The sequence below is a fragment of the Coturnix japonica genome, chromosome 16, assembly GCF_054131305.1.
Source record: "Coturnix japonica strain WE chromosome 16, WE-NBRP24, whole genome shotgun sequence".
NCBI lineage: Eukaryota > Metazoa > Chordata > Aves > Galliformes > Phasianidae > Coturnix > Coturnix japonica.
Window position 1 is genome coordinate 9916908 of NC_140678.1, and position 16976 is coordinate 9933883.

Sequence of the window (16976 nt, forward strand, 5' to 3'; positions counted from 1 at the left end):
AAACCAGTATTTTGTTTAGAAATGCTATTTTTAGGAATGAAATGCTTTATTTTTGAAAGAAAATAAAATTTTTGCAAGGATAATTAGTGATACTTCAGTGATAACTTTTTATTTCTGGTATGTGTAGTGATATTCGTGTGAAAATTTTTAATGTTTTGACAGAAATTGATATTTCGGGTGGAACTGTCCTTATTTTGTAGAGTAAAACTGGTGTTCTGGAAACAATGTGTCATATTATGCTCCTAAGTATCATTTAGTAGAGAGAATATCTTCTTTTGGGAATTCAAAACCATATGTTGTTTAGAACATACTATTCTCAGGAATGAAAAGCATTTTCTTAGGTAAGAAAAATGTATTTTTGCCAGAATACGGAGTGATACTTAAGAGAGAACTTCTTATTTCTGGAAGAAGTGGTGATATTCATGTGTAAATGGTAAAAATTTTAACAGAAACTGTCATTTTGGGTGGAAATGTCCATAATTTGTAGAGGAAAACGGGTATTCTGGTAGAAATGCATCCTATAATGCTACAGTGCATCATTTTCTAGAGAAAATATCTTCTTTTGGTTCTGAAAACAGGTATTAGGTTTAGAAAATGCTATTTTTAGTGAAGAAAATTCATATTTTCAAAAGAAACTCAAATATTTGCCAGGATAAATGGTGATGCTTTAGAGAGAACTTATTATTTCTGGTCTATGTAGTGAAAGTCGTGTGTAAATTTCAAAAATTAGAACAGAAATTGATCTTTAGGGGGGAAGTGTCCTTATTTGAAAGAGGAATTCCAGTATTCTGTAAACAATGTATCATATTATGCTGCAAATATTCATTTTTTAGAGGAACTGTCTTCTTTTGAGGATGAAACCCAGTATTTTGGGGAGAAAATGATATTTTTAGGGCTGAAAAGCATTGTTTTTGTTAAGAAAAATGTATTTTTGCAAGGATAAGAAGTGATACTCAAGAATGTACCTTTTTTTTTTTTTCTGGGATAAGTACTGCTATTAATGTCAAAGTTCTCTAAATCTTGACAGAAATTGATATTTTGGGTGGAAATGTCCTATTTTGTAGAGGAATACAGGAATTCATGAAACACTGTATTCTATTATGCTCCAAAGGAACGTTCTGTAGAGATAATGTCTACCTTTGGGGATGAAAACCAGTATTTTGTTTAGAAAATGCTATTTTTAGGAATGAAAAGCATTAGTTTGGTAAGAAAATGAAATATTTGAAAGGATAATTAGTGATACTTATGAGATTCCTTTTTTTTTTCTGGGATAAGCAAGGATATTAGTGTGAAAGTTTTCTACATTATGACACAACTTGATATTTTTTGGTGGGAATGTCCGTATTTTGTAGAGGAATTTGGGAATTCTTGAATCACTGTATTCTATTAGGCTCCAAAGCATCATTCTGTAGGGATAAAGTCTTTCTTTGTGTATGAAAACCAGTGTTTTGTTTAGAAATGCTATTTTTAGGAATGAAATGCTTTATTTTTGAAAGAAAATGAAATTTTTGCAAGGATAATTAGTGATACTTCAGTGATAACTTTTTATTTCTGGTATGTGTAGTGATATTCGTGTGAAAATTTTTAATGTTTTGACAGAAATTGATATTTCGGGTGGAACTGTCTTTATTTTGTAGAGTAAAACTGGTGTTCTGGAAACAATGTGTCATATTATGCTCCTAAGTATCATTTAGTAGAGAGAATATCTTCTTTTGGGAATTCAAAACCATATGTTGTTTAGAACATACTATTCTCAGGAATGAAAAGCATTTTCTTAGGTAAGAAAAATGTATTTTTGCCAGAATACGGAGTGATACTTAAGAGAGAACTTCTTATTTCTGGAAGAAGTGGTGATATTCATGTGTAAATGGTAAAAATTTTAACAGAAACTGTCATTTTGGGTGGAAATGTCCATAATTTGTAAAGGAAAACGGGTATTCTGGTAGAAATGCATCCTATAATGCTACAGTGCATCATTTTCTAGAGAAAATATCTTCTTTTGGTTATGAAAACAGGTATTAGGTTTAGAAAATGCTATTTTTAGTGAAGAAAATTCATATTTTCAAAAGAAACTCAAATATTTGCCAGGATAAATGGTGATGCTTTAGAGAGAACTTATTATTTCTGGTCTATGTAGTGAAAGTCGTGTGTAAATTTCAAAAATTAGAACAGAAATTGATCTTTAGGGGGGAAGTGTCCTTATTTGAAAGAGGAATTCCGGTATTCTGTAAACAATGTATCATATTATGCTGCAAATATTCATTTTTTAGAGGAACTGTCTTCTTTTGAGGATGAAACCCAGTATTTTGGGGAGAAAATGATATTTTTAGGTCTGAAAAGCATTGTATTTGTTAAGAAAAATGTATTTTTGCAACGATAAGAAGTGATACTCAAGAATGTACCTTTTATTTTTTTCTGGGATAAGTACTGCTATTAATGTCAAAGTTCTCTAAATCTTGACAGAAATTGATATTTTGTGTGGAAATATCCTATTTTGTAGAGGAATACAGGAATTCATGAAACACTGTATTCTATTATGCTCCAAAGGAACATTCTGTAGAGATAATGTCTATCTTTGGGGATGAAAACCAGTATTTTGTTTAGAAATGCTATTTTTAGGAATGAAATGCTTTATTTTTGAAAGAAAATGAAATTTTTGCAAGGATAATTAGTGATACTTCAGTGATAACTTTTTATTTCTGGTATGTGTAGTGATATTCGTGTGAAAATTTTTAATGTTTTGACAGAAATTGATATTTCGGGTGGAACTGTCCTTATTTTGTAGAGTAAAACTGGTGTTCTGGAAACAATGTGTCATATTATGCTCCTAAGTATCATTTAGTAGAGAGAATATCTTCTTTTGGGAATTCAAAACCATATGTTGTTTACAACATACTATTCTCAGGAATGAAAAGCATTTTCTTAGGTAAGAAAAATGTATTTTTGCCAGAATACGGAGTGATACTTAAGAGAGAACTTCTTATTTCTGGAAGAAGTGGTGATATTCATGTGTAAATGGTAAAAATCTTAACAGAAACTGTCATTTTGGGTGGAAATGTCCATAATTTGTAGAGGAAAACGGGTATTCTGGTAGAAATGCATCCTATAATGCTACAGTGCATCATTTTCTAGAGAAAATATCTTCTTTTGGTTATGAAAACAGGTATTAGGTTTAGATAATGCTATTTTTAGTGAAGAAAATTCATATTTTCAAAAGAAACTCAAATATTTGCCAGGATAAATGGTGATGCTTTAGAGAGAACTTATTATTTCTGGTCTATGTAGTGAAAGTCGTGTGTAAATTTCAAAAATTAGAACAGAAATTGATCTTTAGAGGGGAAGTGTCCTTATTTGAAAGAGGAATTCCGGTATTCTGTAAACAATGTATCATATTATGCTGCAAATATTCATTTTTTAGAGGAACTGTCTTCTTTTGAGGATGAAACCCAGTATTTTGGGGAGAAAATGATATTTTTAGGGCTGAAAAGCATTGTATTTGTTAAGAAAAATGTATTTTTGCAAGGATAAGAAGTGATACTCAAGAATGTACCTTTTTTTTTTTCTGGGATAAGTACTGCTATTATTGTTAAAGTTCTCTAAATCTTGACAGAAATTGATATTTTGGGTGGAAATGTCCTATTTTGTAGAGGAATACAGGAATTCATGAAACACTGTATTCTATTATGCTCCAAAGGAACATTCTGTAGAGATAATGTCTACCTTTGGGGATGAAAACCAGTATTTTGTTTAGAAAATGCTATTTTTAGGAATGAAAAGCATTAGTTTGGTAAGAAAATGAAATATTTGAAAGGATAATTAGTGATACTTATGAGATTCCTTTTTTTTTCTGAGATAAGCAAGGATATTAGTGTGAAAGTTTTCTACATTATGACACAACTTGATATTTTTTGGTGGGAATGTCCGTATTTTGTAGAGGAATTTGGGAATTCTTGAATCACTGTATTCTATTAGGCTCCAAAGCATCATTCTGTAGGGATAAAGTCTTTCTTTGTGTGTGAAAACCAGTGTTTTGTTTAGAAATGCTATTTTTAGGAATGAAATGCTTTATTTTTGAAAGAAAATGAAATTTTTGCAAGGATAATTAGTGATACTTCAGTGATAACTTTTTATTTCTGGTATGTGTAGTGATATTCGTGTGAAAATTTTTAATGTTTTGACAGAAATTGATATTTCGGGTGGAACTGTCCTTATTTTGTAGAGTAAAACTGGTGTTCTGGAAACAATGTGTCATATTATGCTCCTAAGTATCATTTAGTAGAGAGAATATCTTCTTTTGGGAATTCAAAACCATATGTTGTTTAGAACATACTATTCTCAGGAATGAAAAGCATTTTCTTAGGTAAGAAAAATGTATTTTTGCCAGAATACGGAGTGATACTTAAGAGAGAACTTCTTATTTCTGGAAGAAGTGGTGATATTCATGTGTAAATGGTAAAAATTTTAACAGAAACTGTCATTTTGGGTGGAAATGTCCATAATTTGTAGAGGAAAACGGGTATTCTGGTAGAAATGCATCCTATAATGCTACAGTGCATCATTTTCTAGAGAAAATATCTTCTTTTGGTTATGAAAACAGGTATTAGGTTTAGAAAATGCTATTTTTAGTGAAGAAAATTCATATTTTCAAAAGAAACTCAAATATTTGCCAGGATAAATGGTGATGCTTTAGAGAGAACTTATTATTTCTGGTCTATGTAGTGAAAGTCGTGTGTAAATTTCAAAAATTAGAACAGAAATTGATCTTTAGAGGGGAAGTGTCCTTATTTGAAAGAGGAATTCCGGTATTCTGTAAACAATGTATCATATTATGCTGCAAATATTCATTTTTTAGAGGAACTGTCTTCTTTTGAGGATGAAACCCAGTATTTTGGGGAGAAAATGATATTTTTAGGGCTGAAAAGCATTGTATTTGTTAAGAAAAATGTATTTTTGCAACGATAAGAAGTGATACTCAAGAATGTACCTTTTTTTTTTTTCTGGGATAAGTACTGCTATTAATGTCAAAGTTCTCTAAATCTTGACAGAAATTGATATTTTGGGTGGAAATGTCCTATTTTGTAGAGGAATACAGGAATTCATGAAACACTGTATTCTATTATGCTCCAAAGGAACATTCTGTAGAGATAATGTCTACCTTTGGGGATGAAAACCAGTATTTTGTTTAGAAAATGCTATTTTTAGGAATGAAAAGCATTAGTTTGGTAAGAAAATGAAATATTTGATAGGATAATTAGTGATACTTATGAGATTCCTTTTTATTTCTGAGATAAGCAAGGATATTAGTGTGAAAGTTTTCTACATTATGACACAACTTGATATTTTTTGGTGGGAATGTCCGTATTTTGTAGAGGAATTTGGGAATTCTTGAATCACTGTATTCTATTAGGCTCCAAAGCATCATTCTGTAGGGATAAAGTCTTTCTTTGTGTATGAAAACCAGTGTTTTGTTTAGAAATGCTATTTTTAGGAATGAAATGCTTTATTTTTGAAAGAAAATGAAATTTTTGCAAGGATAATTAGTGATACTTCAGTGATAACTTTTTATTTCTGGTATGTGTAGTGATATTCGTGTGAAAATTTTTAATGTTTTGACAGAAATTGATATTTCGGGTGGAACTGTCCTTATTTTGTAGAGTAAAACTGGTGTTCTGGAAACAATGTGTCATATTATGCTCCTAAGTATCATTTAGTAGAGAGAATATCTTCTTTTGGGATTTCAAAACCATATGTTGTTTACAACATACTATTCTCAGGAATGAAAAGCATTTTCTTAGGTAAGAAAAATGTATTTTTGCCAGAATACGGAGTGATACTTAAGAGAGAACTTCTTATTTCTGGAAGAAGTGGTGATATTCATGTGTAAATGGTAAAAATCTTAACAGAAACTGTCATTTTGGGTGGAAATGTCCATAATTTGTAGAGGAAAACGGGTATTCTGGTAGAAATGCATCCTATAATGCTACAGTGCATCATTTTCTAGAGAAAATATCTTCTTTTGGTTATGAAAACAGGTATTAGGTTTAGAAAATGCTATTTTTAGTGAAGAAAATTCATATTTTCAAAAGAAACTCAAATATTTGCCAGGATAAATGGTGATGCTTTAGAGAGAACTTATTATTTCTGGTCTATGTAGTGAAAGTCGTGTGTAAATTTCAAAAATTAGAACAGAAATTGATCTTTAGGGGGAAAGTGTCCTTATTTGAAAGAGGAATTCCGGTATTCTGTAAACAATGTATCATATTATGCTGCAAATATTCATTTTTTAGAGGAACTGTCTTCTTTTGAGGATGAAACCCAGTATTTTGGGGAGAAAATGATATTTTTAGGGCTGAAAAGCATTGTATTTGTTAAGAAAAATGTATTTTTGCAAGGATAAGAAGTGATACTCAAGAATGTACCTTTTTTTTTTTCTGGGATAAGTACTGCTATTATTGTTAAAGTTCTCTAAATCTTGACAGAAATTGATATTTTGGGTGGAAATGTCCTATTTTGTAGAGGAATACAGGAATTCATGAAACACTGTATTCTATTATGCTCCAAAGGAACATTCTGTAGAGATAATGTCTACCTTTGGGGATGAAAACCAGTATTTTGTTTAGAAAATGCTATTTTTAGGAATGAAAAGCATTAGTTTGGTAAGAAAATGAAATATTTGAAAGGATAATTAGTGATACTTATGAGATTCCTTTTTTTTTCTGAGATAAGCAAGGATATTAGTGTGAAAGTTTTCTACATTATGACACAACTTGATATTTTTTGGTGGGAATGTCCGTATTTTGTAGAGGAATTTGGGAATTCTTGAATCACTGTATTCTATTAGGCTCCAAAGCATCATTCTGTAGGGATAAAGTCTTTCTTTGTGTATGAAAACCAGTGTTTTGTTTAGAAATGCTATTTTTAGGAATGAAATGCTTTATTTTTGAAAGAAAATGAAATTTTTGCAAGGATAATTAGTGATACTTGAGTGATAACTTTTTATTTCTGGTATGTGTAGTGATATTCGTGTGAAAATTTTTAATGTTTTGACAGAAATCGATATTTCGGGTGGAACTGTCCTTATTTTGTAGAGTAAAACTGGTGTTCTGGAAACAATGTGTCATATTATGCTCCTAAGTATCATTTAGTAGAGAGAATATCTTCTTTTGGGAATTCAAAACCATATGTTGTTTAGAACATACTATTCTCAGGAATGAAAAGCATTTTCTTAGGTAAGAAAAATGTATTTTTGCCAGAATACGGAGTGATACTTAAGAGAGAACTTCTTATTTCTGGAAGAAGTGGTGATATTCATGTGTAAATGGTAAAAATTTTAACAGAAACTGTCATTTTGGGTGGAAATGTCCATAATTTGTAGAGGAAAACGGGTATTCTGGTAGAAATGCATCCTATAATGCTACAGTGCATCATTTTCTAGAGAAAATATCTTCTTTTGGTTATGAAAACAGGTATTAGGTTTAGAAAATGCTATTTTTAGTGAAGAAAATTCATATTTTCAAAAGAAACTCAAATATTTGCCAGGATAAATGGTGATGCTTTAGAGAGAACTTATTATTTCTGGTCTATGTAGTGAAAGTCGTGTGTAAATTTCAAAAATTAGAACAGAAATTGATCTTTAGAGGGGAAGTGTCCTTATTTGAAAGAGGAATTCCGGTATTCTGTAAACAATGTATCATATTATGCTGCAAATATTCATTTTTTAGAGGAACTGTCTTCTTTTGAGGATGAAACCCAGTATTTTGGGGAGAAAATGATATTTTTAGGGCTGAAAAGCATTGTATTTGTTAAGAAAAATGTATTTTTGCAACGATAAGAAGTGATACTCAAGAATGTACCTTTTTTTTTTTTCTGGGATAAGTACTGCTATTAATGTCAAAGTTCTCTAAATCTTGACAGAAATTGATATTTTGGGTGGAAATGTCCTATTTTGTAGAGGAATACAGGAATTCATGAAACACTGTATTCTATTATGCTCCAAAGGAACATTCTGTAGAGATAATGTCTACCTTTGGGGATGAAAACCAGTATTTTGTTTAGAAAATGCTATTTTTAGGAATGAAAAGCATTAGTTTGGTAAGAAAATGAAATATTTGATAGGATAATTAGTGATACTTATGAGATTCCTTTTTATTTCTGAGATAAGCAAGGATATTAGTGTGAAAGTTTTCTACATTATGACACAACTTGATATTTTTTGGTGGGAATGTCCGTATTTTGTAGAGGAATTTGGGAATTCTTGAATCACTGTATTCTATTAGGCTCCAAAGCATCATTCTGTAGGGATAAAGTCTTTCTTTGTGTATGAAAACCAGTGTTTTGTTTAGAAATGCTATTTTTAGGAATGAAATGCTTTATTTTTGAAAGAAAATGAAATTTTTCCAAGGATAATTAGTGATACTTCAGTGATAACTTTTTATTTCTGGTATGTGTAGTGATATTCGTGTGAAAATTTTTAATGTTTTGACAGAAATTGATATTTCGGGTGGAACTGTCTTTATTTTGTAGAGTAAAACTGGTGTTCTGGAAACAATGTGTCATATTATGCTCCTAAGTATCATTTAGTAGAGAGAATATTTTCTTTTTTGAATTCAAAACCATATGTTGTTTACAACATACTATTCTCAGGAATGAAAAGCATTTTCTTAGGTAAGAAAAATGTATTTTTGCCAGAATACGGAGTGATACTTAAGAGAGAACTTCTTATTTCTGGAAGAAGTGGTGATATTCATGTGTAAATGGTAAAAATTTTAACAGAAACTGTCATTTTGGGTGGAAATGTCCATAATTTGTAGAGGAAAAAGGGTATTCTGGTAGAAATGCATCCTATAATGCTACAGTGCATCATTTTCTAGAGAAAATATCTTCTTTTGGTTATGAAAACAGGTATTAGGTTTAGAAAATGCTATTTTTAGTGAAGAAAATTCATATTTTCAAAAGTAACTCAAATATTTGCCAGGATAAATGGTGATGCTTTAGAGAGAACTTATTATTTCTGGTCTATGTAGTGAAAGTCGTGTGTAAATTTCAAAAATTAGAACAGAAATTGATCTTTAGGGGGGAAGTGTCCTTATTTGAAAGAGGAATTCCGGTATTCTGTAAACAATGTATCATATTATGCTGCAAATATTCATTTTTTAGAGGAACTGTCTTCTTTTGAGGATGAAACCCAGTATTTTGGGGAGAAAATGATATTTTTAGGGCTGAAAAGCATTGTATTTGTTAAGAAAAATGTATTTTTGCAAGGATAAGAAGTGATACTCAAGAATGTACCTTTTATTTTTTTCTGGGATAAGTACTGCTATTAATGTCAAAGTTCTCTAAATCTTGACAGAAATTGATATTTTGGGTGGAAATGTCCTATTTTGTAGAGGAATACAGGAATTCATGAAACACTGTATTCTATTATGCTCCAAAGGAACATTCTGTAGAGATAATGTCTACCTTTGGGGATGAAAACCAGTATTTTGTTTAGAAAATGCTATTTTTAGGAATGAAAAGCATTAGTTTGGTAAGAAAATGAAATATTTGAAAGGATAATTAGTGATACTTATGAGATTCCTTTTTATTTCTGGGATAAGCAAGGATATTAGTGTGAAAGTTTTCTACATTATGACACAACTTGATATTTCTGGTGGGAATGTCCTTATTTTGTAGAGGAATTTGGGAATTCTTGAATCACTGTATTCTATTAGGCTCCAAAGCATCATTCTGTAGGGATAAAGTCTTTCTTTGTGTATGAAAACCAGTGTTTTGTTTAGAAATGCTATTTTTAGGAATGAAATGCTTTATTTTTGAAAGAAAATGAAATTTTTGCAAGGATAATTAGTGATACTTCAGTGATAACTTTTTATTTCTGGTATGTGTAGTGATATTCGTGTGAAAATTTTTAATGTTTTGACAGAAATTGATATTTCGGGTGGAACTGTCCTTATTTTGTAGAGTAAAACTGGTGTTCTGGAAACAATGTGTCATATTATGCTCCTAAGTATCATTTAGTAGAGAGAATATCTTCTTTTGGGAATTCAAAACCATATGTTGTTTAGAACATACTATTCTTAGGAATGAAAAGCATTTTCTTAGGTAAGAAATATGTATTTTTGCCAGAATACGGAGTGATACTTAAGAGAGAACTTCTTATTTCTGGAAGAAGTGGTGATATTCATGTGTAAATGGTAAAAATTTTAACAGAAACTGTCATTTTGGGTGGAAATGTCCATAATTTGTAGAGGAAAACGGGTATTCTGGTAGAAACGCATCCTATAATGCTACAGTGCATCATTTTCTAGAGAAAATATCTTCTTTTGGTTATGAAAACAGGTATTAGGTTTAGAAAATGCTATTTTTAGTGAAGAAAATTCATATTTTCAAAAGAAACTCAAATATTTGCCAGGATACATGGTGATGCTTTAGAGAGAACTTATTATTTCTGGTCTATGTAGTGAAAGTCGTGTGTAAATTTCAAAAATTAGAACAGAAATTGATCTTTAGGGGGGAAGTGTCCTGATTTGAAAGAGGAATTCCGGTATTCTGTAAACAATGTATCATATTATGCTGCAAATATTCATTTTTTAGAGGAACTGTCTTCTTTTGAGGATGAAACCCAGTATTTTGGGGAGAAAATGATATTTTTAGGGCTGAAAAGCATTGTATTTGTTAAGAAAAATGTATTTTTGCAAGGATAAGAAGTGATACTCAAGAATGTACCTTTTATTTTTTTCTGGGATAAGTACTGCTATTAATGTCAAAGTTCTCTAAATCTTGACAGAAATTGATATTTTGGGTGGAAATGTCCTTATTTTGTAGAGGAATACAGGAATTCATGAAACACTGTATTCTATTATGCTCCAAAGGAACATTCTGTAGAGATAATGTCTACCTTTGGGGATGAAAACCAGTATTTTGTTTAGAAAATGCTATTTTTAGGAATGAAAAGCATTAGTTTGGTAAGAAAATGAAATATTTGAAAGGATAATTAGTGATACTTATGAGATTCCTTTTTTTTTCTGAGATAAGCAAGGATATTAGTGTGAAAGTTTTCTACATTATGACACAACTTGATATTTTTGGTGGGAATGTCCTTATTTTGTAGAGGAATTTGGGAATTCTTGAATCACTGTATTCTATTAGGTTCCAAAGCATAATTCTGTAGGGATAAAGTCTTTCTTTGTGTATGAAAACCAGTGTTTTGTTTAGAAATGCTATTTTTAGGAATGAAATGCTTTATTTTTGAAAGAAAAAGAAATTTTTGCAAGGATAATTAGTGATACTTCAGTGATAACTTTTTATTTCTGGTATGTGTAGTGATATTCGTGTGAAAATTTTTAATGTTTTGACAGAAATTGATATTTCGGGTGGAACTGTCCTTATTTTGTAGAGTAAAACTGGTGTTCTGGAAACAATGTGTCATATTATGCTCCTAAGTATCATTTAGTAGAGAGAATATCTTCTTTTGGGAATTAAAAACCATATGTTGTTTAGAACATACTATTCTCAGGAATGAAAAGCATTTTCTTAGGTAAGAAAAATGTATTTTTGCCAGAATACGGAGTGATACTTAAGAGAGAACTTCTTATTTCTGGAAGAAGTGGTGATATTCATGTGTAAATGGTAAAAATTTTAACAGAAATTGTCATTTTGGGTGGAAATGTCCATAATTTGTAGAGGAAAACGGGTATTCTGGTAGAAATGCATCCTATAATGCTACAGTGCATCATTTTCTAGAGAAAATATCTTCTTTTGGTTATGAAAACAGGTATTAGGTTTAGAAAATTCTATTTTTAGTGAAGAAAATTCATATTTTCAAAAGAAACTCAAATATTTGCCAGGATAAATGGTGATGCTTTAGAGAGAACTTATTATTTCTGGTCTATGTAGTGAAAGTCGTGTGTAAATTTCAAAAATTAGAACAGAAATTGATCTTTAGGGGGGAAGTGTCCTTATTTGAAAGAGGAATTCCGGTATTCTGTAAACAATGTATCATATTATGCTGCAAATATTCATTTTTTAGAGGAACTGTCTTCTTTTGAGGATGAAACCCAGTATTTTGGGGAGAAAATGATATTTTTAGGGCTGAAAAGCATTGTATTTGTTAAGAAAAATGTATTTTTGCAAGGATAAGAAGTGATACTCAAGAACGTACCTTTTATTTTTTTCTGGGATAAGTACTGCTATTAATGTCAAAGTTCTCTAAATCTTGACAGAAATTGATATTTTGGGTGGAAATGTCCTTATTTTGTAGAGGAATACAGGAATTCATGAAACACTGTATTCTATTATGCTCCAAAGGAACATTCTGTAGAGATAATGTCTTCCTTTGGGGATGAAAACCAGTATTTTGTTTAGAAAATGCTATTTTTAGGAATGAAAAGCATTAGTTTGGTAAGAAAATGAAATATTTGAAAGGATAATTAGTGATACTTATGAGATTCCTTTTTATTTCTGAGATAAGCAAGGATATTAGTGTGAAAGTTTTCTACATTATGACACAACTTGATATTTCTGGTGGGAATGTCCTTATTTTGTAGAGGAATTTGGGAATTCTTGAATCACTGTATTCTATTAGGCTCCAAAGCATCATTCTGTAGGGATAAAGTCTTTCTTTGTGTATGAAAACCAGTGTTTTGTTTAGAAATGCTATTTTTAGGAATGAAATGCTTTATTTTTGAAAGAAAATGAAATTTTTGCAAGGATAATTAGTGATACTTCAGTGATAACTTTTTATTTCTGGTATGTGTAGTGATATTCGTGTGAAAATTTTTAATGTTTTGACAGAAATTGATATTTCGGGTGGAACTGTCCTTATTTTGTAGAGTAAAACTGGTGTTCTGGAAACAATGTGTCATATTATGCTCCTAAGTATCATTTAGTAGAGAGAATATCTTCTTTTGGGAATTAAAAACCATATGTTGTTTAGAACATACTATTCTCAGGAATGAAAAGCATTTTCTTAGGTAAGAAAAATGTATTTTTGCCAGAATACGGAGTGATACTTAAGAGAGAACTTCTTATTTCTGGAAGAAGTGGTGATATTCATGTGTAAATGGTAAAAATTTTAACAGAAACTGTCATTTTGGGTGGAAATGTCCATAATTTGTAGAGGAAAACGGGTATTCTGGTAGAAATGCATCCTATAATGCTACAGTGCATCATTTTCTAGAGAAAATATCTTCTTTTGGTTATGAAAACAGGTATTAGGTTTAGAAAATGCTATTTTTAGTGAAAAAAATTCATATTTTCAAAAGAAACTCAAATATTTGCCAGGATAAATGGTGATGCTTTAGAGAGAACTTATTATTTCTGGTCTATGTAGTGGAAGTCGTGTGTAAATTTCAAAAATTAGAACAGAAATTGATCTTTAGGGGGAAAGTGTCCTTATTTGAAAGAGGAATTCCGGTATTCTGTAAACAATGTATCATATTATGCTGCAAATATTCATTTTTTAGAGGAACTGTCTTCTTTTGAGGATGAAACCCAGTATTTTGGGGAGAAAATGATATTTTTAGGGCTGAAAAGCATTGTATTTGTTAAGAAAAATGTATTTTTGCAAGGATAAGATGTGATACTGAAGAATGTACCTTTTATTTTTTTTTTTCTGGGATAAGTACTGCTATTAATGTCAAAGTTCTCTAAATCTTGACAGAAATTGATATTTTGGGTGGAAATGTCCTTATTTTGTAGAGGAATTTGGGAATTCTTGAATCACTGTATTCTATTAGGTTCCAAAGCATAATTCTGTAGGGATAAAGTCTTTCTTTGTGTATGAAAACCAGTGTTTTGTTTAGAAATGCTATTTTTAGGAATGAAATGCTTTATTTTTGAAAGAAAAAGAAATTTTTGCAAGGATAATTAGTGATACTTCAGTGATAACTTTTTATTTCTGGTATGTGTAGTGATATTCGTGTGAAAATTTTTAATGTTTTGACAGAAATTGATATTTCGGGTGGAACTGTCCTTATTTTGTAGAGTAAAACTGGTGTTCTGGAAACAATGTGTCATATTATGCTCCTAAGTATCATTTAGTAGAGAGAATATCTTCTTTTGGGAATTAAAAACCATATGTTGTTTAGAACATACTATTCTTAGGAATGAAAAGCATATTCTTAGGTAAGAAAAATGTATTTTTGCCAGAATACGGAGTGATAGATAAGAGAGAACTTGTTATTTCTGGAAGAAGTGGTGATATTCATGTGTAAATGGTTAAAATTTTAACAGAAACTGTCATTTTGGGTGGAAATGTCCATAATTTGTAGAGGAAAACGGGTATTCTGGTAAAAATGCATCCTATAATGCTACAGTGCATCATTTTCTAGAGAAAATATCTTCTTTTGGTTATGAAAACAGGTATTAGGTTTAGAAAATGCTATTTTTAGTGAAGAAAATTCATATTTTCAAAAGAAACTCAAATATTTGCCAGGATAAATGGTGATGCTTTAGAGAGAACTTATTATTTCTGGTCTATGTAGTGAAAGTCGTGTGTAAATTTCAAAAATTAGAACAGAAATTGATCTTTAGGGGGAAAGTGTCCTTATTTGAAAGAGGAATTCCGGTATTCTGTAAACAATGTATCATATTATGCTGCAAATATTCATTTTTTAGAGGAACTGTCTTCTTTTGAGGATGAAACCCAGTATTTTGGGGAGAAAATGATATGTTTAGGGCTGAAAAGCATTGTATTTGTTAAGAAAAATGTATTTTTGCAAGGATAAGAAGTGATACTCAAGAATGTACCTTTTATTTTTTTCTGGGGTAAGTACTGCTATTAATGTCAAAGTTCTCTAAATCTTGACAGAAATTGATATTTTGGGTGGAAATGTCCTTATTTTGTAGAGGAATACAGGAATTCATGAAACACTGTATTCTATTATGCTCCAAAGGAACATTCTGTAGAGATAATGTCTTCCTTTGGGGATGAAAACCAGTATTTTGTTTAGAAAATGCTATTTTTAGGAATGAAAAGCATTAGTTTGGTAAGAAAATGAAATATTTGAAAGGATAATTAGTGATACTTATGAGATTCCTTTTTATTTCTGAGATAAGCAAGGATATTAGTGTGAAAGTTTTCTACATTATGACACAACTTGATATTTCTGGTGGGAATGTCCTTATTTTGTAGAGGAATTTGGGAATTCTTGAATCACTGTATTCTATTAGGCTCCAAAGCATCATTCTGTAGGGATAAAGTCTTTCTTTGTGTATGAAAACCAGTGTTTTGTTTAGAAATGCTATTTTTAGGAATGAAATGCTTTATTTTTGAAAGAAAATGAAATTTTTGCAAGGATAATTAGTGATACTTCAGTGATAACTTTTTATTTCTGGTATGTGTAGTGATATTCGTGTGAAAATTTTTAATGTTTTGACAGAAATTGATATTTCGGGTGGAACTGTCCTTATTTTGTAGAGTAAAACTGGTGTTCTGGAAACAATGTGTCATATTATGCTCCTAAGTATCATTTAGTAGAGAGAATATCTTCTTTTGGGAATTAAAAACCATATGTTGTTTAGAACATACTATTCTCAGGAATGAAAAGCATTTTCTTAGGTAAGAAAAATGTATTTTTGCCAGAATACGGAGTGATACTTAAGAGAGAACTTCTTATTTCTGGAAGAAGTGGTGATATTCATGTGTAAATGGTAAAAATTTTAACAGAAACTGTCATTTTGGGTGGAAATGTCCATAATTTGTAGAGGAAAACGGGTATTCTGGTAGAAATGCATCCTATAATGCTACAGTGCATCATTTTCTAGAGAAAATATCTTCTTTTGGTTATGAAAACAGGTATTAGGTTTAGAAAATGCTATTTTTAGTGAAAAAAATTCATATTTTCAAAAGAAACTCAAATATTTGCCAGGATAAATGGTGATGCTTTAGAGAGAACTTATTATTTCTGGTCTATGTAGTGGAAGTCGTGTGTAAATTTCAAAAATTAGAACAGAAATTGATCTTTAGGGGGAAAGTGTCCTTATTTGAAAGAGGAATTCCGGTATTCTGTAAACAATGTATCATATTATGCTGCAAATATTCATTTTTTAGAGGAACTGTCTTCTTTTGAGGATGAAACCCAGTATTTTGGGGAGAAAATGATATTTTTAGGGCTGAAAAGCATTGTATTTGTTAAGAAAAATGTATTTTTGCAAGGATAAGATGTGATACTGAAGAATGTACCTTTTATTTTTTTTTTTCTGGGATAAGTACTGCTATTAATGTCAAAGTTCTCTAAATCTTGACAGAAATTGATATTTTGGGTGGAAATGTCCTTATTTTGTAGAGGAATACAGGAATTCATGAAACACTGTATTCTATTATGCTCCAAAGGAACATTCTGTAGAGATAATGTCTACCTTTGGGGATGAAAACCAGTATTTTGTTTAGAAAATGCTATTTTTGGGAATGAAATGCTTTATTTTTGAAAGAAAATGAAATTTTTGCAAGGATAATTAGTGATACTTCAGTGATAACTTTTTATTTCTGGTATGTGTAGTGATATTCGTGTGAAAATTTTTAATGTGTTGACAGAAATTGATATTTCGGGTGGAACTGTCCTTATTTTGTAGAGTAAAACTGGTGTTCTGGAAACAATGTGTCATATTATGCTCCTAAGTATCATTTAGTAGAGAGAATATCTTCTTTTGGGAATTCAAAACCATATGTTGTTTAGAACATACTATTCTTAGGAATGAAAAGCATATTCTTAGGTAAGAAAAATGTATTTTTGCCAGAATACGGAGTGATAGATAAGAGAGAACTTCTTATTTCTGGAAGAAGTGGTGATATTCATGTGTAAATGGTAAAAATTTTAACAGAAACTGTCATTTTGGGTGGAAATGTCCATAATTTGTAGAGGAAAACGGGTATTCTGGTAAAAATGCATCCTATAATGCTACAGTGCATCATTTTCTAGAGAAAATATCTTCTTTTGGTTATGAAAACAGGTATTAGGTTTAGAAAATGCTATTTTTAG